Below are 25,515 nucleotides of genomic sequence, written 5' to 3'. Positions count from 1 at the left end.
TCATAAGATGGACCTTTAACCCTGAGTTGTCAACAATAACTTTGACCTGGGAGTCTGGATTTGCATGCAACATCCATACCACATCATACTTCTCACTTCTGCAGTTTTATATTAAATTCCATCAATGCTTGACACATTGTTTTGAATTAATTTCTTATATTTGACCATGGGCCTGAATTGGGGTCTGGTGCAAGCGTATTACTGTTTCCTCACAAATATCATAACTACAACCAACATTTTTGAATCTGACATTTTGTTTTAATTTTGTCAATTAACCAAAATGTGAAAAGGCCCCTTTAAATTCCAACCTTGACCTTGGCCATGGAGTCCTAGTTCTTGTAAGCAATACTCCATTTCCTTATGTTTATCACTTGATTGAATATGCATCTATTGTGCACATAGTTGGGCAGTGAAAATGAATGTTCCATTAGCCAGAAACAAACCTGCTCATATGGGCATTTCCAATAATACTGCCATTTTTCCAACTGGCATAAAACAACAGCTGCTGATCAGTTTTGAGAGGCCAATTTTGAAGGTCTGTTAGTTTTATTGAATTCAATAAGGAACAAATAGCAATTAGATACTGATACTTTTAGTATATGTCACTACTTAGCATACAATTAACTTAACTAACTTACCATGACAGCCTGGCACTTGCCCAGGTTCACACAGCTCTCTCTCTGACACAGCACGGGTGGCCAGGCTGAAATGAAATACATGTAGGAGGGTTTCAAATTAGTATTACAAAACCTGAGAAATTAGGCTGAAACTCTGTTAATCATAAATAGTAAAAATACAGTTTTACAACAATTATTTTGCTAAATTGTTTAAAACCCTAATTTGTACAATATGCTATTGTTTAGATTCCAAAGCACAGACTGCCTTCTTATTAAAGTTAATTCTTAATACCATGGGCGTTCAAATAATTGATTCACATGACATGTAATCATTAATTTTAATGATTCCATCTGTATATTGACTGATGGTCTACCACTTATGACGAATAATAAACCATCATATGAGTCGCGTTCTGACAAAACTGGGCTTAATGCATGTGCGTAAAGTGTCGTCCAAAATTAGCCTGTGCAGCCCGCACAGGCTAATCAGAGACAACACTTTCCGCTTAAATCAAATTTTCGGTAAAAAGGGACTTCCTTTAAACAAGGGCTGTTTGTAAAACATGCATGCCCCCCATATGGGCTGTCCGTTGTACTGGCAGCCATTGTGTGAATACGACTTTTGTCACTGTAACCTTGACCTTTGACCTAGTGACCTGAAAATCAATAGGGGTCATCTGCAAGTCACGATCAATGTACCTATGAAGTTTCATGATCCTAGGCATATGCGTTCTTGAGTTATCATCCGAAAATCATTTTACTATTTTGGGTCACCGTGACCTTGACCTTTGACCTAGTTACCTGAAAATCAATAGGGGTCATCTGCAAGTCATGATCAATCTACCTATAAAGTTTCATGATCCTAGGCAAATGCGTTCTTGAATTATCATCCGAAAATCATTTTACTATTTCAAGTCACCGTGACCTTGACCTTTGACCTAGTGACCTCTAAATCAATAGGGGTCATCTGCGAGTCATGATCAATCTACCCATGAAGTTTCATGATCCTAGGCGTATGCGTTCTTGAGTTATCATCCGGAAACCATTTTATTATTTCGGGTCACCGTGACCTTGACCTTTGACCTAGTGACCTCAAAATCAATAGGGGTCATCTGCGAGTCATGATCATATACCCATGAAGTTTCATGATCCTAGGCGTATGCGTTCTTGAGTTATCATCCGGAAACCATTTTACTATTTCGGGTGAGAGTGACCTTGACCTTTGACCTAGTGACCTCAAAATCAATAGGGGTCATCTGCAAGTCATGATCAATGTACCTATGAAGTTTCATGATCCTAGGACCAAGCGTTCTTGAGTTATCGTCTGACAACCACCTGGTGGACGGACCGACCGACCGACCGACCAACCTACCGACCGCCCTACCGACCGACCGACCGACATGAGCAAAGCAATATACCCCCTCTTCTTCATAACAAAAAATACCATTTAAGCGGAAAGTGTCGTCCCTGATTAGCCTGTGCGGACTGCACAGGCTAATATGGGACGACACTTTACGCACATGCATTAAGCCCAGTTTTCTCAGAAGGCGACTCATATCCACCTGAGTATTTGCAGTGGATACCCCTCCTATCGGACAGGGAGGGGTTGAGCTGGGGCCAGTAGTAAAAGAGCAGGTTAGCTGCAGGGGCCCTGGCGCTGGGAGGTCCATACGCGATGATGGAGAGAATGTCCTTCAGAATGTCACGCTTAAGGCTCATAAAACACTCAAGGATCTGGAAGTGGTACGCTGTCAACAAAAGTTGGAATGGGTTATTTTAATAAGTGTAGGATGATAGTATATTTCAGAGGTGCAGAGTGATTGTTATGTAAATGTATATGTTGTTATTATAACAACTCCCTTTCTGAACTGGAATTTCTATAAACTGTGCTTTAATGAAATGAGGCTTTAAATAAGGTCAGTTTTATTGAAACACAAAACAAATAGCTCTATGTTGGAAGAACTACACATTGTATTTAAAAAGATTCATAAACATTTTAAAACTAATTATGTAAAATATATACAATATGCTCCTTTGTACTAATTTTATTATAAGAAAAAAAACCTTAACATATCATTATAAAAACATAATTTATACCATACCTTAACCTTCATAAAAACAAATAATCTAATTGCTTGAAATTAAACTTAACTAAAAATTTATGCAATTGAACAGATGAAAATGTAAAATTATTAGTTTCTTTTTTATAGTTTCATTCTATTCAGTTTACAGGCATAAACATTACAGCTCTCAGACTGTTCATGTTCCTGATTTTCCATCCAAGAGTAATAATTATTGTCTAAGTGGGGGGGAAGGACTAAATCTACTCACATCCATTGTCTGTGTGCTGGAACAATTAGTGTCTTAGGGGTGGAGGACTAAAGCTACTCACATCCATTGTCTGTGTGCTGGAACAATTAGTGTCTCAGGGATAGAGGACTAAAGCTACTCACATCCATTGTCTGTGTGCTGGAACAATTAATGTCTTAGGGGTTGAGGACTAAAGCTACTCACATCCATTGTCTGTGTGCTGGAACAATTAGTGTTTTAGGATGGAGGACTAAATCTACTCACATCCATTGCCTGTGTGCTGGAACAATTAATGTCTAAGGGGTGGAGGACATAAGCTACTCACATCAATTGTCTGTGTGCTGGAACAATTAGTGTCTTAGGGGTGGAGGACTAAAGCTACACACATCCATTGTCTGTGTGCTGGAACAATTAATGTCTTAGGGGTGGAGGACGTTAGCTACTCACATCCATTGTCTGTGTGCTGGAACAATTAGTGTCTTAGGGGTAGAGGACTAAATCTACTCACATCCATTGTCTGTGTGCTGGAACAATTAGTGTCTTAGGAGTGGAGAACTAAAGCTACTCACATCAATTGTATGTGTGCTGGAACAATTAATGTCTTAGGGGTGGAGGACTAAAGCTACTCACATCAATTGTCTGTGTGCTGGAACAATTGGTGTCTTAGGGTTGGAGGACTAAATCTACCCACATCCATTGCCTGTGTGCTGGAACAATTAGTGTCTTAGGGGTGGAGGACTAAATCTACCCACATCCATTGCCTGTGTGCTGGAACAATTAGTGTCTTAGGGGTGGAGGACTAAATCTACCGACATCCATTGCCTGTGTGCTGGAACAATTAGTGTCTTAGGGGTGGAGGACTAAATCTACCCACATCCATTGTCTGTGTGCTGGAACAATTAGTGTCCTAGGGGTGGAGGACTAAATCTACTCACATCCATTGTCTGTGTGCTGGAACAATTAGTGTCTTAGGGGTGGAGGACTAAATCTACCCACATCGATTGTCTGTGTGCTGGAACAATTAATGTCTTAGGGTGGAGGACATAACCTACTCAAATCCATTGTCTGTGCGCTGGAACAATAAGTGTCTTAGGAGAAGAGGACTAAATCTACTCACATCCATTGTCTGTGTGCTGGAACAATTAGCGTCTTAGGGGTGGAGGACTAAAGCTACTCACATCCATTGTCCGTGTGCTGAAACAATTAGTGTCTTAGAGGTAGAGGACTAAATCTACTCACATCCATTGTCTGTGTGCTGGAACAATTAGTGTCATAGGGTGGAGGACTAAATCTACTCACATCCATTGTCTGTGTGCTGGAACAATTAGTGTCTTAGGGGTAGAGGACTAAATCTACTCACATCCATTGTCTGTGTGCTGGAACAATTAGTGTCTTAGGGGTAGAGGACTAAATCTACTCACATGCATTGTCTGTGTGCTGGAACAATTAGTGTCTTAGGATGGAGGACTAAATCTGCTCACATCAATTGTCTGTGTGCTGGAACAATAAGTGTCTCAGGGGTAGAGGACTAAATCTACTCACATCCATTGTCTGTGTGCTGGAACAATTAGTGTCTTAGGATGGAGGACTAAATCTACTCACATCCATTGTCTGTGTGCTGGAACAATAAGTGTCTCAGGGGTAGAGGACTAAATCTACTCACATCCATTGCCTGTGTGCTGGAACAATAAGTGTCTCAGGGGTAGAGGCCTAAATCTACTCACATCCATTGTCTGTGTGCTGGAACAATTAGTGTCTTAGTGTTGGAGGACTAAAGCTACTCACATCCATTGTCTGTGTGTTGGAACAATTAGTGTCTTAGGGTGGAGGACTAAATCTACTCACACCCATTGTCTGTGTGCTGGAACAATTAGTGTATTAGGGGTAGAGGACTAAATCTACTCACATCCATTGTCTGTGTGCTGGAACAATAAGCGTCTCAGGGGTAGAGGACTAAATCTACTCACATCCATTGTCTGTGTGCTGGAACAATTAGTGTCTAAGGGGGGGGGGGGGGGGGGGGGGGAGGATTTAAGCTACTCATATCCATTGTCTGTGTGCTGGAACAATTAGTGTCTAAGGGGGGGGGGGGGAAGGAACTAAATCTACTCACATCCATTGTCTGTGTGCTGGAACAATAAGTGTCTTAGGGGTGGAGGACTAAAGCTACTCACATCCATTGTCTGTGTGCTGGAACAATTAGTGTCTTAGGGGGTGGAGCACTAAAGCTACTCACATCCATTGTCTGTGTGCTGGAACACCATGCTGATGATGGCGGCCGCTGATTCACTGGCGTAGGTCGGTTCCAGGCAGCCTTCAAAACCTGCCAACAGAATGTAAACACTACAAGAAACTCAAGCCTTCAAAACCTGCCAACAGAATGTAAATACTTCAAGAAACTCAAGCCTTCAAAACCTGCCAACAGAATGTAAACACTATAAGAAACTCAAGCCTTCAAAACCTGCCAACAGAATGTAAACACTATAAGAAACTCAAGCCTTCAAAACCTGCCAACAGAATGTAAACACTATAAGAAACTCAAGCCTTCAAAACCTGCCAACGGAATGTACACACTGAAATATCTCAAATGTATTGTCATGTCAATGACTATTCACCTCCTATCTGAATCTGTATGAGTACACAGACATTAAATAATTATTTGACTGTTATAATTAATCAACACAACTGTCAAGAACTACATTAAGCACCTAACTGCATATTAAATCTCATTATCCTCATAACTTTATAATGATTTAAAGTGATGTTACCCGGTGTACTGGGCGCAGGTTACTGCTGAGATAGATATTCTTCATTTGTTTCTGTTTTGGCAAATTGTAACAAAATCACCTCATTCTCACTAATAATACAAAATAATCTTATCATCATATGCAGCAGGTTACAGTAAAGAGACATGTTCTCAAATTGTTAACCTAGAACTGATCATCCGAAACCAAGTTACTAACCAAGAGTAATGGGTAGCAGGTTACTACAGATCAGGTAAATGATGTCCTTGTGAAGGGTGGGTGAGAATTACTTACCAAGAGTCATCGGTAGCAGGTTACTACAGAGCAGGTCTATGGTGTCCTTGTGAAGGGTGGGTGGGAAGATGGCCATGGTGGAGGCCACAGTGTAGGGAAGCGAGTCCAGAAGGTCGTTCTCCAGGAACGGGACCAGGCAGCCCAGCAGGTTTAACACTGACTCTCCAAGCTCTGAAATATGAGGACATGAATACTGTAATAACTCAGTTTTCGGACACTTAAAAATAATCATTTTTGACAAAAAAGAGGTGTCCGAAAACTTAAGTAATAAACGTAACCTGAGATTTTATAGAGCCTCTTTCTGGGTAAATTGGGTTAATGCATATGTGCATAAAATTAATTATTGTTCCAGAATATGTGGGATCACACTTTCCTTCTTAACTTGATTTAGATAACACGATTTTCTCTAAATGTTGTCCCTTATTAACCTGTGGGAACTGTTAATCTGGGACAACACTTTACGCACATGCATTAAGCCCAGTTTTCCCAAAGCAAGACTCGCATGAGAAATTATTCCACCAAATAACATTTATAATGAACACCATCCTATTTTTGCACCATATGGACATTCTATAACAACTAGATTCAGAGACAATATTCCATTGTTTCCTTTTTAAATCTACTGACACAGTCATAAAGGTCTACGTATGGAACAACATTTTAATATTTAAAAAAAAATCTTTTCTTTTTTTCTTGTTGAGTTCTTTATTTGATGTAGACAAACTGAAATATGAATACCGTAAAACCCTGTGTATGACGCGCATTTATGTATAACGCGCATCTACTTTTTGAAGCAAAAAAATCGGGGAAAAAAGTTTTTGAAGCAAAAAAAAAATGAATGCAAAATTTCCGTATCGTAGGCTTTTATTTATATTGCCGACCTCACCTGTTATTTTATTTTTCAATAAATAATTATCTTAAAGACGATAAACATACAACTTGTTTGTGTGTGTTTTTTTAAATTATAATATTACGTGTAAATGTTTCGATTTAAATGAATTATGCATGACATGCACAATTTCCACGAGGATACCATCGAGGTTTTCATCATAAGTCTCCGAAGTAACTGTCCACTATTTAATCGTGGAGGAGTACACATTGCGGACCGATTATTGTGCTTGGTATAACTAAGACACTGAAATTTTTTATTGGTATTGGCACAGGGTTATTCACACATGACGAATTGACAACCGCGCATTTTATTTACATTTCCCATCTCACTCCTTCTTTTCGAGTGTCTTTAATTGACAGGAGACTTTAACGACTCAAGCTTCTCAACAACATTACTGACATAACCGGCGTTAAACAAACAATGGAGGTGTGAAGTCGTTTGCCTGTTCGCATGTTTTGATAATAGCCCAGCTACACAAAACTTGACAGGTGACGCAAATTGCTCGATAATCACAACCCCAACCTTGACAAGACGTATGTAAACGTGTAAACAAACACAACATCAATTTTATAAACACATTTGAAAAGCAAGAAAAATAATCATAAATAATTCGGGAAAGACCTTGCCGACATACTATTGTAAATCGACAAGTGCCCCCAAATAAATTGTGTAACCCTAGTACAGTAGGGTATAATATTGTGGGAAAAAACAATTAAGTTTAAATAAAAATGGTTTCCTTGTTTTCCATTTTCTTCTTCAAATTTATTTGATTTCAATGCTCTGTATGTACCTGAAAAAGATAGAAAATATTCATGTTAACTTTATAACGTTTGTCCATCTATATTCAGATCGTAAATATAACACAATTATTAACATAGTTACAGTTAAAACAACGGGAAACAGAATGATGCGAGTTACCGTAACTGGGAAACTGACAGGGAAAAAATGTCTTGGCATGGCTGTAGTTGTGCATAACGCGCATCAAGTTTTTAAAATTAAATTTGGGGGTAAAAATGTGCGCCTTATACACAACGTTTTACGGTATTTAAATTTAAATTCTACTTTTCCATATAAAACATAAGAACATTGTTAAAAGACTTGAAACAGAATTTTTCTTACAAAGAAACTTTAAAGCAAAAATTGATGTGTCATTTATAACGTCAGAACCAGGAGAAGCCACATGTTATCAGTGCATTATGACTACAATGAATAATCTTCTCACACAACTGTCTTAAGTGTACAGATGATTTGTACAAAATTCTGTTTTCTAAGCTGTTTCAATGCTTAATTACAGAACAGTAGATTTATGGACAGGTCTCAATGTTACAAGCCCTTCCTTAGCTAAGGACAGTGCTCCAGCTATAGGCCTAAATGGAAGGGCACCCTGCCCTGACCTGCCCTTCCAAAGCCCCACCCTGCCCTTGCGAGGCCTCACCCTGCCCTTACTTACAAAAATATATTTTTTGACAAATGATAATTTATGAATCTCTTCTTACATTGTAATTATTTACTCCTCATTGTAGACATTGTATTGGCATGGTTCAACAATAATGGGAATAATATATTCTAACAATTATTAATAACTTAAAAATTAATATGCAACAGGGAGCATTCCAGATACGCCAGCGCTTGAAAGTGCCCTTTTAACAAAATACTGTGCGTCAAAAGTGCCCTTTTGACAAAATAGCCCCCCCCCCTGCCCTTTTCAAATCCTTGCTAGTGCACTGTAAGGACAATAACATGTGCTCACCTAAATGCCCAGTCTGGACACATGGAACCAGATCAATCATGCTCAGTGTGGCCTTGTAGAGACCTGCGTAGTTCAGGTTTGGGAACACGGACAGACGCACGCTGTCTCGCTGCCGTGGCCCGTAGCTCTCAGCTGGTATGTTGGGAACATCCTTCAAAATGCTGAAACAAAGGTGTCAACATTTTATAAATGATACAGGGCTAACACAATCTATCTTTCCATTAAAACTTGTCAGCAGTAGGGAAAAAAATAAACTAAAACTTTGCTCATGTAGTGTCCATTTATAGACAATCGCATAATCGATAAATTGACCGCCGCAATATTGGTTATCATGTGACCCGCTGCCATTACTGTCTGAAGAATTTACAGATTGTCTATTAGTATTTACCATTTCTTTATAGGTAAAATATATAATTACAGTAAGTTGATTGTTGGATATTATTAATCAAAATATTAAAGCTTGAGAAGTTTTTTAAAGGGATCTTTGCACGGTTTGGTAAATTGACAAAATTGAAAAAAGTTGTTTCAGATTCGCAAATTTTCAGTTTAGTTATGATATTTGTGAGGAAACAGTATTACTGAACATTGGCCATGGTCTAATATAGCCATTATATGCATCTTTTGAGGATTTAAAAACCTAAAAATTATAAAGCGTTGCAACACGAAACGATTGAATAATTTGGAGAGTTCTGTTGTTGTCGTTTAAACTACGAATATTGCTTATAATTATAACGTATAAAATACACATCGTAAGTATGCTTGGCAGGATAGCTCAGTTGGCTAATGCGTTTTTACTTCAGGATTCCAGGGGTCACTGGTTTGAGCCCTGCTGCGGGCTACTTTTTTTCTTCCTTTTTTATATTTTATTTTTGATTGTTTACTGGAGCTTTTAAAATGTAATGTTTACATTTATCAATATAATGCATTTAATGACAAACTTCAAAACATGCCAAATCTGTGAAAAGGCCCCTTTAATGGCAAATGTAAAAAAAGTTTTTTGAAACATACCTAAGAAGAGTGCTAGAGAAGTACTTAAGAGTGCTGGCAAAGTCCCCACCCAGGGGCTGTGGGTACATACCTGAGGAGAGTGCTAGAGAAGTACTTTAGAGTGCTGGCAATGTCCCCACCCAGGGGCTGGGGGTACATACCTGAGGAGAGTGCTTGAGAAGTACTTAAGAGTGCTGGCAATGTCCCCACCCAGGGGCTGGGGGGTAAGGTTGTTGGTCACCCTGTAGTGGTAGTCCTTCAGATTACGAATCTTTGCTGTAACTGCAAGAACATAGCAAAGACAGATGGCTTGACATTCATATTAAGACTTGCTCTGAAAAAATGGGGCTTAATGCATGTGCATTAAATGGTGCCCCAATTAGCCTGCCCAATCCTTACTGTCAAATCAGGGACAACACTTTCCGATAAGACTGGATTTTCTTTAAGAAGAGAAGAAAATAACATAAAAGCCTACACTTTACGCCACATGCATAAAGCCCAATTGCCCCAGAGCATGACTGATAAAAAAAATTCCTTAATTTTCAGTACTGGATGTGTAAACTGCACAATCCCTCCCTATACATACAGAAACATATAATGTAAGAAACTGTTTAAAATATGAGTATGAGGTCTAAGAGTTAAGTTAAACCTGTTTATTTCAGCACGATTGCGTTGAAAGCATATAGCTAATTATGTCTGTTTAATTGTAAGAACCATTGGTTGTTTCCTTTGGGGTGCGTGGGGGGTGTCCTATGAACGACTGAATTCAAGTGCCTATTTTAATTAACATACATTTAACATTAACATACATTGTCACATAAGTAGCTGTGAACAGTTTTTGGACCTATAGATACCGGTAACAAAACATGACTAGCCACTTAAAAGCTGAAATAATGTAATTAGATGGCCTTGGTGTACTGGATATGGTGTTCACCTAGTAATCCAGAGGTTATCTGTTTGATCCCCACTGTGGAAGTGTTCTTTAGATCTTCCCAAAGACACCAAGTACTAGTTCTATCCAGGGCCAAAGGCTCCTTGTATAGCCAAAGGGCGTCAATGCTCCAGAGGAGCCCTATACTTAATGTGAAATAGAACAGGAAGAAGATAAAAGAAGAAGAAGAAGAAGAAGAAGAAGAAGAAGAAGAAGAAGAAGAAGAAGAAGAAGAAGAAGAAGAAGAAGAAGAAGAAGAAGAATGGAACACTCATGCTCAAAAGAATCTGTGACTATGACTACCATATATATTTTAAATAAACTTTGAAATTCTAGACTACTCACATGTAGCTGCTCTTGTGGTTGCCATTTTAAGGGCTGTGTGTCAAATAAAAACAACACACATATTTGAAACTCAATTCAAGGCTAACATTTCAAAATAAAGTGAACTTAACATGTTTATGAAAATATAAATTTATTATTATATTATTTTAATTTGAGCATTAATATTTCCAGGATATAACAATAAATGCAGCCTCACCCAACATTGAATTACATACATAAATAATATTGCATCCTTCATGCAGACTTAATCATTCATCCCAAACATGACAGTATATTGTCTGGGTAAATATTGTCCACTGCCAATATCAATTAAAATTCAATTAAGGATATCTTATTTCTTATTATTACTAACAGCATGAGTGGATTTAGATGGAATGTGTATAAAGCATTAACAGTGAGTGCCTTTCATTTATATAAGCTCATTCGTGTGACTATGTTCCCAGAAACCTACTATAGCATACAATAAATAAAAGCAACACATATTGCCAATTTCTTAGATGCTTGCATCAATACCAGAGTCAATTTTATGATAATCTACAGTCTGCAGTAGACAACACTTATAATAATGTAGCTCTATAATTTATAAAATAATTTACTGACATCTATGTTTATAGTACATTTACTTATTTCGATTTAAGCATAATATGCATGTGTATTATTTACCTTCAGCTTTATCTGTCAAAGCTATCTCTCAGCCTCATCATCCGCCGCAGCATCTTCGTTCTGCAGCGAGCGGATTAGTCCATTCTATGTAACGGCAGAATTTAAAGTTGCGTTGAGATAAGCACGCTTTACAGAAGCCGTTTGAAGCAATTAATTTACGAACTCATTAAAAACTAGATTGTGCTGAGTTTATACCATGCCTTAAATTGAGATGTATTTAACATAAAATTGCTCCGCTCCCCCATATTTATTATTATGGACTTTCCCATTTTTGCGAAGCAAACGTCTTCTTGACATCGTCTACGATTGATCAGTGTCACAAGTATGGACGACGACAGCAATGATTTTGAGGAAAATGACGATGTGTATACCTTACATATGAAAAAGCCAATAAATGATCCCTGGTTTCCGATGCAAAATACTTCAAAGTTAAATGCTTTGCCAAATGGACCTCCGTCAGACCCACTCAGATCAATGAAAAGCTCAGAACAATATATTGAATCGCTAGGTAGGTTGCACTCAACTAATATCCATCGATGATTACTGCACATCAGTGGGTTATCTATCTATCTATCTATCTATCTATCTATCTATCTATCTATCTATCTATCTATCTATCTATCTATCTATCTATCTATCTATCTATCTATCTATCTATCTATCTATCTATCTATCTATCTATCTATCTATCTATCTATCTATCTATCTATACTGTCTAACTCCCCTTGCGGGTATTATTGACAGTATATTACCAATGTAATCCTAAACACACCATGTATCTGCTTATTTTTGGTTTAGGTGTTTACAATTATCAAATTATTACATAATTATATAATAATGGTCTTCCTTAATCCAGGATATCACGTTTACAGATTTTTGTAAACGTTTAAAAGAAATGAAATAAACGAAATGTTACCGTTTAAACGATTTCCCTATTTCCTTTCAAAAAGCATCAGTGCCATCGCATTTCCAAACTGAAAATAGTAATTATTTCCGGAAGAACATATCCCATCCGCGCAATAACGTCATATTAAAACCATAAAATATTATAAACCAGACCATCCGTATCACCACATGTGTATTCGTCATTCTATAAAAAAAATTAAAAGAACGTCGAAAATAATGTAAAATCAATGAAAAACGCTGTATCAGAAAACGACACTCCGAAAAAAAATTAAGTACTTTTTGCACATGAAATACAATGTGCATATTGTTTGACGGCAGAAAATGAAAAACCAGTAAACAAGCAAAAACATAATCAATATATAATTTGGTTAAAATGTTGCTTTTCAACATGCTACCGCAGTGTTTTACTTTGCTAATCAATCAATTATACTATATTTAAAGATGGCGGCATATGCACTGTTTCGTTGCCAAGTTGCAAGGTTTTCAGTTAGTTTCCGTTCATGTCTGTGCCATCTGCTAATCAATCAGAAATAAATTACCGCCTAATTCGGTAGCCCGGATTTACCGCAAGTACCGCAGTTCGTCATTGATATACTTCGTACGGCTAATCCGCTACGTTATTTGCACCCCAATATTTATTATTTGATATTGACTTTTGTTTAAACGTTTACTGTTTTGGTAAACGTTTATTAGCAAAACACAAAACGCGACCGTTTAAACGTGATACTCTTACTAAGGATGGTATCCTCGAGTTATCCTTGAGTTGCGTAATTATGTTTGTTGCTTTGATAAAAGTGTGTATTGTCTGTAAACATCCAAATAATAGATTGTTTTTGATAGTGTCAAACCGCCATCTTGAAAGTAAGGTCTGTCTTTAGTCGAGGGTTCTGGTTGGCTGTTCCAATTTCAAGATAGTTATCCATAGGCTTAAAACAGACATTGCAGGGGAGTTTAATTTCAGTAATACCGTTGTATCAATAATACTCGCACAAACTTAAAGTTGAAATTTGGAAGTAAAAAACTGCGCCTTATACACTGTACCTTACAGTCAACAGTTTTGTGTTACAGTTTTTTTTCACCATTTTGGGAAAGGTACCAGGGCCTTTTGGATTGGAAAAAAATCATGTTATTGCTTAAATTGGGAAATTAGTGTTGCTGATTTTTATTAACAAATGCTTAAAAATTGAGAATAAAAGTGATGTGAATACATTTACTAAGGTTTTACTTGATGAGAGAATAAACAACATGTTCAGATTTATTTGTAATTTCTTTCAATTTATTTCTTTTAAACCTTCAATTGGGAATTTGTTGATCCAATTTGAGAAAAATATTTATGCTTTTACATTTGGAATGGGTGCCCCTACAGGCCCTAAATATGTATGAAAATAAACGCTGTGTTACTTATAAACACTCTATGAACAAAACATAAAGGAGGAAATAGTGTTTGTATTTGAAAAGAATGTATCGATTTATGTTGCATTACACTATTTAACTTTTTTTAAACATATTAAGTATCAGCAAAACTATGGTGATCGTTCAAAACTTTTTTTCGTTACTATCTGCGAGGGATTTCACGCAATGTTTTTAACCATGACCCAAAAAGGAACCAGGACTCATTATAGTAAATATAAGGAAACAAACAATGTGATATAAAGATCTATAGGCCAAATCCACTTTGTGATATTAACTGAAGTACATGTTGTTTAGGAGATATCCCTTAGCCAAACTTTGTAAGATAAGATTTTTATATAATATTTTAAATATCTTTTTACAGTTTTATACAAACATATTGCCATAAATGCATGTTTGTGATTGTAACTGAAATGTACAACATCTTATTTGGCAAGTGATCAATGTATTCTGGAATCCTTTCAGAAAAGAAGCTTAAGAAAGTTAAAGGCCTTTCTTCCAAAGACATGAAACCATCAGAGATGATTCGCTCTTTAGAAACCTGCCGTCATCTGCAGAACTCACAATATCTTGCTAGCAATGACACTATGAATGATACAGTGACGGTTGATGAAGTTACAAATACCATGTTTGTGGCCATGCAGAGAAAACTGAACCCCGAAAAACAGGCCCTGAATCCACTGGAGTTGCTTCCATTGGTTGAAGATGATGTCTTGTCAAAGCAAACAGAAACTCAGGATGGCAATCTTACATGATTGATGATATACATGGTGACATATACATATGTAGACAGAAGTTATACTATACCATGTTTATAACAGTTATCACAATTAGCAGTTTGGCCAAGCAAGCACAAAATTGCATATTACTGTATTGCTTAGGAGCAAGAAAATGTTACACGCTATATAAATCTGAGATTCTGAGCAAACACCTAAATATAGTAATTCCAAAATTTCACACAATTCAAGGGGAACAACCAGAACAGAAATAATCCAAAAAATAGTGTTCCTATTCACAACATTTGACTCTATTTAGTAGAGAAGCACAAGTTATGTGTCAAAGGTTTAAAATGATTATTGACAATATCAATCAGTCTTACAGAATACAGATGTATATTCCCCAATGATTACATAATACATGCACCAAATATTGATACATGAGTATTTATTCATTAAAATACCATTCAAAATGAGATCACTCCATAAGAAATCACAGCACAGTTATAAAAACAATCGCGCAAGGAAAAACAAAGGTGCACTTTTCAAAAAAGGAGTATTTCCAAACTATAACTGCAGTCATGCGCCCTGTGCAGAGAAACAAGTTCGAGATTCTACTCCGTTGAATTCAGATCCTGACCAGGAAAGTGTCGTGCGATTGGGTGATTCTGTGGCTAACCATGTCTTGAGTGTGTGTAAGTGTCCTTGGAATCCACTCGTTCTCCCTTTTAATCTGCAACCACTTCAAACAGTACCACAGTCTGAAAATCCAAGTGCTACAATTGGAAACAGTGCAAAAATATCTGACTATGAGAACATCATTGTAAAGAAGACACAGCTTGGAAACATTTTCAAGTGCATAGGGAACCTTCATGAGCGCATATTTGTCTGTTGTTGAGCTTTGAGGCTCATAACATAAGTGCTTGATGTTGACACAACGTTTATTGTGGCATAAATGCGACACATGCATTTGTGATGACATGGAATGTTTATTTACAAGACAATATAGTGCACGGTTAGCTTTAAGCCTTAGCCTTTTGCCGTGGAAACTACACCACAGAACACCATAGCCGCTTGGAGTGCACGCCCCCTTCCAGATATGGCATTCATTTATTATTTCATATTTATTATAAAATAAATGCTTCAATCTTAGTCTTTCTTCATCTGTTAGGTGTGACATGAAGAAATATGTTGCCATAATGACTTCAAATAAGAAGAAAAAATAATTTATGTTTGCGGCTTGTTACAAACCACTTTTTTGCATAATTTTCCTATTTTTACCAACTTTTTCTACAAAACTGCAGACTTATCTTGCTTATTTTAGTATTCAAGCTCAGTAAATGTGCAAATGTAGATGCTAGTACACAAATATGAGTTCAAACCTTGTTTTCTAGCGCAAACCAACACACATGAAATTTTCCTAAAATTAGCAATGGTTTAAACATTTTTACCTCCATTTGTTTTCCTTAATCTAAACCATAGCGGTTAAAAGATATATGCTAAATTATGTTCGATTTGTTACCGCAACACATTTGTGGAATATTTGTATCAATTTTTGTATGATATACACAATTTAAAAAATTTGTGTTTTGCTATTAAGGGGACAGGGGATATATTTTTGACCAAATTTCGAGTTCTGAAAAGCCCCATAGAGTCAAATCCATTTCATCACAACAGAAGGTGACACAAGAAAGCCTTTTTGTGTCAGTGTCATAACATAGGCAACATACATTGAAAATACAACCAAAGACAAGGCTGGCTTCTTCACTTGTGAAACTATGGCCCTTGATCTTTCCCCCCACCCACCTCATTTTTAATGAAAAATTGAGAAATTTGACCCATTTCATGGCATGCACAGTACATCCAAACAGAATGCAATCCTAGTGTTGGCGACATAACTCATTAATTTCATCCCTGTGAAGTGTTTATTTACCGGGTACCTAGAAAAGTGTCTCCCATACTTATAGCTTTTTCACAATTTACCTTCAAAGTTCTGTTCTGTTTCTGCGGCGTGAAATATTGACTTCCCCCAAAAGTGAAAACGTCTTTTTTGAAGATTCAAAATTTCCTTGCTAAGGAGCTGTCGCTTGTTTCAATGTTTTTTTTCCAAACTTTTGAGACATTCTTTTTATAACCTAACACAAGAAATAAATCTTATAAATACGTAATTGATTTTTAAAGACCATAGGGAACCCCTACCCTAAAGATATGTAATTTTCATGGACCCCCCTTTCACTGATATATCCCCTGTCACCTTAAGTTTTTTAATATATGCATAATAAAACAAAAAAGCTTTTGTTATATTGAAATATAATGTTTAATGAATTAAATGCAACATAACTAAACTGTATCCTGTGGTTTGTTTGTATTTTATACTGTGTCTTGGTTAATATATCAACAATCACTAGGAAAAAAGCCTGACAAAAAATGCCAGGGGGGGGTGGCTGAAAAGGGGCAGGGGGTGACCTCTATCTGTTTTAGAAAAAATAATCGACTGGAAAACTGTGTACATTACGAGTGACTTAATTGTGCTGTTTCCACTCAGCATATATGGAATAAGTTATTAATACAAATTAGATTTTAATATCAAGTAATACTGTATGTTACTCTGTCAAACCATGAATATCCAATGCAACTACAGTAGGTGTGTCCGTATTTACCATGAATATCCAATGCAACTACAATAGGTGTGTCCGTATTTACCATGAATATCCGATGCAACTACAAAAGGTGTGTCCGTATTTACCATGAATATCCAATGCAACTACAATAGGTTTGTCCGTATTTACCATGAATATCCAATGCAACTACAATAGGTGTGTCCTTATTTACCATGAATATCCAATGCAACTACAATAGGTGTGTCCGTATTTACCATGAATATCCAATGCAACTACAATAGGTGTGTCCGTATTTACCATGAATATCCAATGCAACTAAAATAGGTGTGTCCGTATTTACCATGAATATCCAATGCAACTACAATAGGTGTGTCCGTATTTACCATGAATATCCAATGCAACTACAATAGGTGTGTCCGTATTTACCATGAATATCCAATGCAACTACAATAGGTGTGTCCATATTTACGAAAACATTTACAAATGTAAAAGTGTAATAATAGGCAGCACCTATTTTAAAAGGGTGGAGCATAAAAACGGAAAGAGGGAGAGGGGCAACATTTTTTAAAGGTGGAGTATTTAAATGGAAAGGGCCAACTGCCATTCAAGTTTAACTAAATTCCTTAGTGACAATTTTGAATATGCTGAACGATTTTTTTTTCACTATAGCCTTTGCAAGAAATACAAATGTAGTTTACGACTATAATTTGTAGAAAATGATGTAATATATTATATTGTGTAGTAACTATAGAATCATAATGTATCAGCGGCGTATCCAGAAAATTTTGAGAGGGGGGGGGGGGGGCTGAACTGGGGAGGGTGTCCCCTCCTGTCGTTGATTTTTAACAAAAAAGCACCTTGAAATGACGCAATTTCCTGCTATCTAATCAGCATTTTGCATGATAAAAGTGCATGTAAAACAAGCAACAACTTTAGTTCCGACATCAAGTGTGACAGACACACAGGGGTAAATCAAATGTCTCTCGCACCACTAAAGTGGTGGGAGACATGATCTTTATCCAGAAATTTTTAACAGTGTTAGATGGGTGGACCTCCTATTTAACCTTGTTGGATATCCTACTAAGTCACCATCTTGGATGGATTGATATTTATCAAACTTGGTTGTAATGATAATGTGTATATCCATACATGCCATACGTCCCGATCTCGGCGGGACATTCCCGCTTTTGGGCCCTTTGTCCCGCCGTCCCGCCATGAGACGATTTGTCCCGACATTCGTAAAAAACGATGTAAGGTGTATAGGTTCCCAATAAAATTCGCTATTCAAGCTCTGTTTCGCTAACACTTAACACCGCTAATCCCTTTATTGCCCCCAATTAACAATCCAAGACAGTATACAGTATATCTTGTTGAGTCTTGTGGTTCAAAAACTGTCAAATAAGGCAAAGTCATTGATAAACCTTTTTTACAAATTATAAAAATAACATTTCAACAACACTCTTTATTTCAAGTTCTATGTTATCTTACAAACACTTGAAGTTTGAAAACCATGTTTTTGTTATGTGCATTACACTTTTTTCAGTACATGTATTTATTACTGCTTAAAGTGTGCTTTATGTGTGGATTCGCCAAAAGTACATTGTACAGTCAATAGATATAAATAATGGATCATGTGTCTTTGATTGACAATTAAAAATGCTTATGTCTTTCATATAAAATTGGTGAAATAAATATAATGGGCAAGCGTTGTTTTTACCGAGGGTAAAGTGTGTTTTTCTAAACTCGTGCGAATTCCGGGATCAGTCTATTACCTACGCAATCTTCAGTCTTCGATTGTCAATTAGCTACTAAATCTAAAAAAACGCAGAATAATTATGTACAGCTGCCTTCAACTGTACACCATACATGTAATACCTACTTCGTATAGACCAGTAAACTGGCCCCCCCCCCCCCCCCCCCCCGTTGAATATAACCGTTGACTCCGCTGACTATAATATATATTGACAGAACCAAACCAATCATTGATTGCACATAGGTACTACCAGAAATTCCCTGTTGACGCGGTCGAACTGATAAATCACACTCAATACACGTATCCTCCATTGCACAATTATACACTCAAATATATCCGTATAGAAACAAATAGATCATAATAATGAACTACATGCTCTTTCGCCGATATTTATATGATCGGGAAATAATTGATTGAAATAATATTATTAACACTTATGCAGATTATGCTCAACAGTTTGCTTTAAACAATACACCTAAAGCACCTTTAATTCCTTTTAAGTTAACTTTAATTACGACTTCAAATAAGATCACAAGTGATCAATAACCTTTTGATTGTGATAAAACTGTGATATAATTATAGTATATTTACAAATAGACTAATTTCCCAAAGATACATAATTTATGTCATAATTAACTTACGCTCATTCTCGCCGGCAAACAAATTATTTTCAATTAAGAACCGACGCAATCAGTTATTTGTGAGATATTTAAACAATTTAGAATTATTATATAATAAGGCACAATCAATATTTGTATGATAAGTTTGTATGTACGTAAAATAAACTTCATCCTTTGAAGTTGTTATCGCAGACTTAACTAAGAAAATAGCAGAAGTAGATTTCATATATATTTTTTCTTCTGATTTTCGATTTCGTTTGACTATCTGTGGGGCCGTTTTGACTAAATGTGGGGCCGTTTTGACTAAATGTGGGGCCGTTTTGACCAAATGTGGGGCCGTTTTGACCAACTTAAAAACTGTCTTTGGGGCCGTTTTGACCAAAGTGGGGCCGTTTTGACCAATTTTTCGGTCATTTCGACTAGGGGCCGTTTTGACTGGGGCCGTTTTGACTAGCTCCCTTACCATAGACGTAGATTACATGTTATCTACATCTCTGGTACTACACGTCTTTTTAAGCGGAAAAGACGTTCAAGAAACGCGTAACATGGTTTGGTGCTGAGGACCATCGTTGTAAATTCGTCAAAAAGTTACCTGTCATAATTTCAATTGTTTTGCTTTTATACACAATTTCATGAAACAATGAATATTTTGGCACGATGGAACAAGATTTATAATTCAAGATGATGTATTTGCATTTCAATAAACTTTAACAACCTATCACATTTAAATACATATTGATATAGCTTATGCTTATAATATTGTATATGTAACGATATATCCATGTCTTTTTTGGTACTATTACCGAAAGAGCGCGGTAATCTCGGTTAATCTAGAGATCCGAAATTAAAGATGCAAATGTGTCTTGGTTTGTTCTTGAATTTCTTGTCGACCTATATTGCCAGCTGGAAGTTAATACAATTTATCAAGACCGTGAGTTGTATGCAAATAAGTCAAAGTTATTGACTCCAAGTATCCAATATATCCAATATTAATTATCCTATTGATTATTGCTCAATGAACATAATGAATAAATTACAAAACAACAAAATTACAGTCTAAATTTAGAATAAATACAGCATGTTCAATTAGTAAAAACATGTTATCAGTAACATTAACATAAGCTTAGAATGTTATTCCTCCAATACTCAATATCCTTAAAAAATATTGCTAAAAACTCTATTTTGCTATTTAACATCTGGCATTTTTACCTATGGCAATTTACCTATGGCATTTTTACCACTTTACTTCGTGCATTTTTATCTCTGGCATTTTTACCTCTGGCATTTTTACCACAAACCGGTTTTTATTGATAATCATGCATGAATTTCCATTAAATAGCAAAGGTGTAGTTAAAAGCTATCTGTTCAGTTATAAGTACGTTAATATGTCAAAATAAGATTGAAAATATTAACTAAATTAAATTTCCAAATACAGTTGGGTTTATTATGCTCCCCCAAAATTGTATTTTGGGGGGAGCATCTAGTCACCGCTTCGTCTGTCTGTGTGCCCTTCCGTTCGTGCACATTTTTTGTCCGGGCCATTTCTCAGCAACTAATGACCGGAATTCAATGAAACTTTATGGGAAGCTTCACTACCAAGAGGAGATGTGCATATTATCAGCGAATTCTGGTCTGATGTATTTTCACCGAGTAATGGCCCTTTGAAATTTTCCATTAACTGTACATATAGCGCAATTCTTGTCCCCCCAACTACTGTACTGACTGGAATTCAATGAAGCTTTATGGGAAGCTTAACTACATTGAGGAGATGTGCATGTTATTTGTGGGTTCTGGTTAGATGATTTATTTAGAGAGTTATGGCCCTTTGAAATTATTAAGTTGCTAAACCATCCATCGTATTATTTTTTTACAAAGTAATGCCCCTCAAGACGTTTCCTTTTATCTGAATATATAGTGCAATATTGTGACAAAAAAAACTTTGGGGAGCATCACCCGTCTCCGACGGTTTCTTGTTACGATGGTAATAGGCTGTTGGTAAAGCTGTGTTAATTTTTGTATTTTAACATCGCAGACTTATAACATGAATTGTATTTAGAAGGCACAAACCTGTGTTTCTGCGGTTCATGCAAATTCTCTTACGTGGTTGCATAAAATTCATATTTGGTCAATTAAATTATATCAGACAAATTATGAAGATAATTATGTTTATAAAACTTTATTTTAATGGAATAACAAAACTGCACAAACATTTTTTTCGAGTTAGTCTTTGATCTTATGAATGCAACATAATCGTCTTAATACTACACGGATTCTTTTTAGGTTTTGACATCCTGTGCCCGAAGTCTTCTTCTTTGTGAAGCCACTATTGGCGTCTTCCTTAAATGGCTGCAGGTTCTGTTCATCAGAGCGGTTCATGTCATCACTCAGTATCTTGCAATCCTCAAGCCAATTGGCATCATCATTGCAGCCCTTGTCATCTGCACATACCCTGTCATAAGTTAGGCCCTTGTCATTTGTGCAGCCCTTGTCATCAGTGCAGCCATTTTCATCAGTGAGGTTTTTGGCATGATTGCAGCCCTTGTCATGGTTGCAGCCATTGTCATCTGCGCAGCCCTTGTCATTTGTGCATCCATGGTCTTCAGTGCAGCCCTTGGCATATGGCAACCGTTGTCGTCAGTGCAGACCTTGTCAAATGTGCAGCCATTATCATATTTGCAGCCCTTGTCATCTGCGCAGCCATTGTCATCTGTGAGACCCTTGGCATCTGCGCAGCCCTTGGCATCTGCACAGCCTTTGTCATATGCGCAGCTTTTGTCATCTGCGCAGGCTTTGTCATTTGTGCATTGATTGTCGTCAGTGCAACCTTTGTCATATGTGCACTAGTTGTCGTTAGTGCATTCCTTGTCATCTGCGCAGCCCTTGCCATATGCACGGCCTGTGTCATCTGTGCATCCCTTGTCATCTGGGCAGCCTTTGTAATCTGCCCAACCTTTGTAATCTGCCCAACCTTTGTAATCTGCGCAGCCCTTGTCATCTGCGCTACCCTTGTCATATGCACAGCCTGTGTCATCTTTGCATCCCTTGTCATCTTCGCAGCCCTTGTCAGCTGTACAACCTTTGTCATCTGCGCAGCCTTTCAAATCTGCCCAGCCCGTGTAATCTGCATAGCCTTTGTCATCTGCGCAGTCTGTATCATCTGTGCATTCCTAGTCTTCAGCGCAACTCTTGTCATCTGCGCAACTCTTGTCATTTGCACTGCCCATGTCATCTGTGCATTCCATGTCATCTGCGCAGCCTTTGTCATCTGCCCAGCCGTTGTTATCTGCGCAGCCTGTGTCATCTGCCCAGCCTTTGTTATCTGTGCAGCCACTGTCATCTGTGCATTCCTTTTCTTCCCAGCCTTTGTTATCTGCGCAGCCTGTGTCATCTGGCCAGCCTTTGTTATCTGTGCAGCCTGTGTCATCTGCCCAACCTGTGTTATCTGTGCAGCTTTTATCATCTGCCCAGCCTTTGCTATCTGCCCAGCCTTTGTCATCTGTGCATTCCTTGTCTTCTGCCCAGCCTTTGATATCTGCACAGCCTTTGTTTTCTGCGCAGTCTTTGTTATCTGCCCAGCCTGTGTCATCTGCCCAGCCTGTGTCATCTGCCCAGCCTTTTTTATCTGCCCAGCCTTTGTTATCTGCCAAGCCTTTGTCATCTGTGTAGTCCTTGTCTTCTGCCAAGCCTTTGTTATCTGTGCAGCCTGTGTCATCTGCCAGGCCTTTATTATCTGCCCAGACTTTGTCATCTGCACAGCCTTTGTTATCTGCGCAGCCTTTTTTATTTGCCCAGCCTTTGTCATCTGCCCAGCCCATGTCATCTGCCCAGCCTTTGTTATCTGCCCAGCCTTTGTTATCTGCGCAGCCTTTGTTATCTTCCCAGCCTTTGTTATCTTTGCAGCCTGTGTCAACTGCCCAGCCTTTGATATCTGCACAGCCTTTGTCATCTACCCAGCCTTTGTTATCTGCACAGCCTGTGTCATCTGCCCAGGCTTTGTCATCTGCCCAGCCTTTGTTATCTGCCCAGCCTTTGTTATCTGCGCAGCCTTTGTTATCTGCCCAGCCTGTGTCATCTGCACAGCCTTTGTTATCTGTGCAGCCTTTGTTATCTGCGCAGCCTTTGTCATCTGCCAAACCTGTGTCATCTGCCCAGCTTTTGTTATCTGCGCAGCCTTTGTCATCTGCCCAACCTGTGTCATCTGCCCAGCCTTTGTCATCTGCCCAGCCTTTGTTATCTTCCCAGCCTTTGTTATCTTTGCAGCCTGTGTCATCTGCCCAGCCTTTGATATCTGCGCAGCCTTTGAAATCTGCCCAGCCTTTGTTATCTGCACAGCCTGTGTCATCTGCCCTGCCTGTGTCATCTGCCCAGCCTTTGTTATCTGCCCAGCTTTTGTTATCTGTGCAGCCTTTGTTATCTTCCCAACCTGTGTCATCTGCCCAGCTTTTGTTATCTGCGCAGCCTTTGTCATCTGCCCAACCTGTGTCATCTGCCCAGCCTTTGTTATCTGTGCAGCCTTTGTCATCTACCCAGCCTTTGTTATCTGCACAGCCTGTGTCATCTTTGTCATCTGCCCAGCCTTTGTTATCTGCACAGCCTGTGTCATCTGCCCAGCCTTTGTTATCTGCCCAGCCTTTGTCATCTGCCCAGCCTTTGTCATATGCCCAGCCTTTGTTATCTGCACAGCTCGTGTCATCTGCGCAGCCCTTGTCATCTGTGCAGCCTTTGTCATCTGCGCAACCTTTGTCAGCTGCGCAACCGTTGTCATCTACGCAGCCTTTGTCATCTGCGCAGCCTTTGTCATATGCGCAGCCTTTGTCATATGCGCAGCCTTTGTCATCTGCACAGCCTTTGTTTGTCGTCTGTGAAGCCAGGTGCGTCGTCATTGCAGCCCATGTCAGTGCATTCTTTGTCATAAGTGCAGGCCTTTTCATCAGGGCAGCCATTGTCATCGATGCAGCCCTTGTCGTCAGTGCAGCCCTAAGCACATGGATTGTGTGAATTTTTGGAATATCTTCTGTGATTAACATGGTATAAGCCTTGTTCTGGAAAAAATGGGCTTTATGCATGTGTCTTTAGTGTCGTCGCAGATATGCATTTGAAATTTGCACAGGCTGATCAGGGACGAACTTTTCCGGCTAAACTGGATAAGCGTGTAGAAGAGACTTCTTTTAAAGGAAAAATTCCATAAAAAAACAAGTGTCGTCCCTCATCAGCCTGTGCCGACTCCACAGGCTTACCTGGGAGGACACTGCATACACATGCATGAAGCCTAGGTTTCCCAGAATGAGGCACATTGTTCTCCCTTTCTGCTGTAGTTGTGGCTAGATCCTGGAAAGTATGCATTGATAGGAGCTGCAGCACAGCTGGGTATGAACTGCAGTGATGATCTGGGCTCAGTAAATCTGGGCTCAATGCATAATTGTAATTCAGTTATTGTCACAATTAGCCTGTTCAAATCGCATAGGATAATCAGGTACGCTAGTTTCCGCATAAACAGGATATTCTTTAAGAAGAGGCTTGTTTACTTAAAGAAATACCATAAACGCAGGATTTGTTGTCTGTAAAACTGCACAGGCTTATCTGGTACAACACTTTGCACGCACGCATTATGTCCCATTTTCTCAAAGAAGCACAGTGGTACATGAACACTCACACCTTCATCTTTTGGCTTCCATCTAGAACATTTACATTTTATTTACTGCTATGCGGTAAATGAGTTAGGAGTTATCTGATTATTAAAACACTTTTTAGACAAACAAGGAAGACAAATATATTAAGCAATCTTTATCTTGCTTTAAAATTAAACCTCATGCTCGTATCCGTCAAGTGTTACAGTGATTTCCCTTGACAGGAAGAAGCCAGAGTTGCTGCACATTTCTTCTAAAAATAGATACTGCAAATTGATTAAATTTGTCTTTTTATCTTATTTTCAAGTGTACATATTACCAATAATTAA

The 25,515-nt window shown here is 38.0% G+C and overlaps 1 protein-coding gene across 19 annotated transcripts in view; it reads left to right on the top strand.

The window, feature by feature from the left end:
• Positions 1–25,515, top strand: part of LOC127868937 (esterase LipI-like) — a 187,757-nt gene that overhangs the window by 111,321 nt on the left and 50,921 nt on the right. The window lies entirely within an intron of this gene.

Source organism: Dreissena polymorpha, chromosome 2 (assembly GCF_020536995.1).
Source record: "Dreissena polymorpha isolate Duluth1 chromosome 2, UMN_Dpol_1.0, whole genome shotgun sequence".
In the NCBI taxonomy this organism is placed as follows: Eukaryota; Metazoa; Mollusca; class Bivalvia; order Myida; family Dreissenidae; genus Dreissena; species Dreissena polymorpha.
The sequence above is the reverse complement of the archived record's forward strand: the minus strand, read 5'-3'. Positions and strand labels throughout refer to the sequence as shown.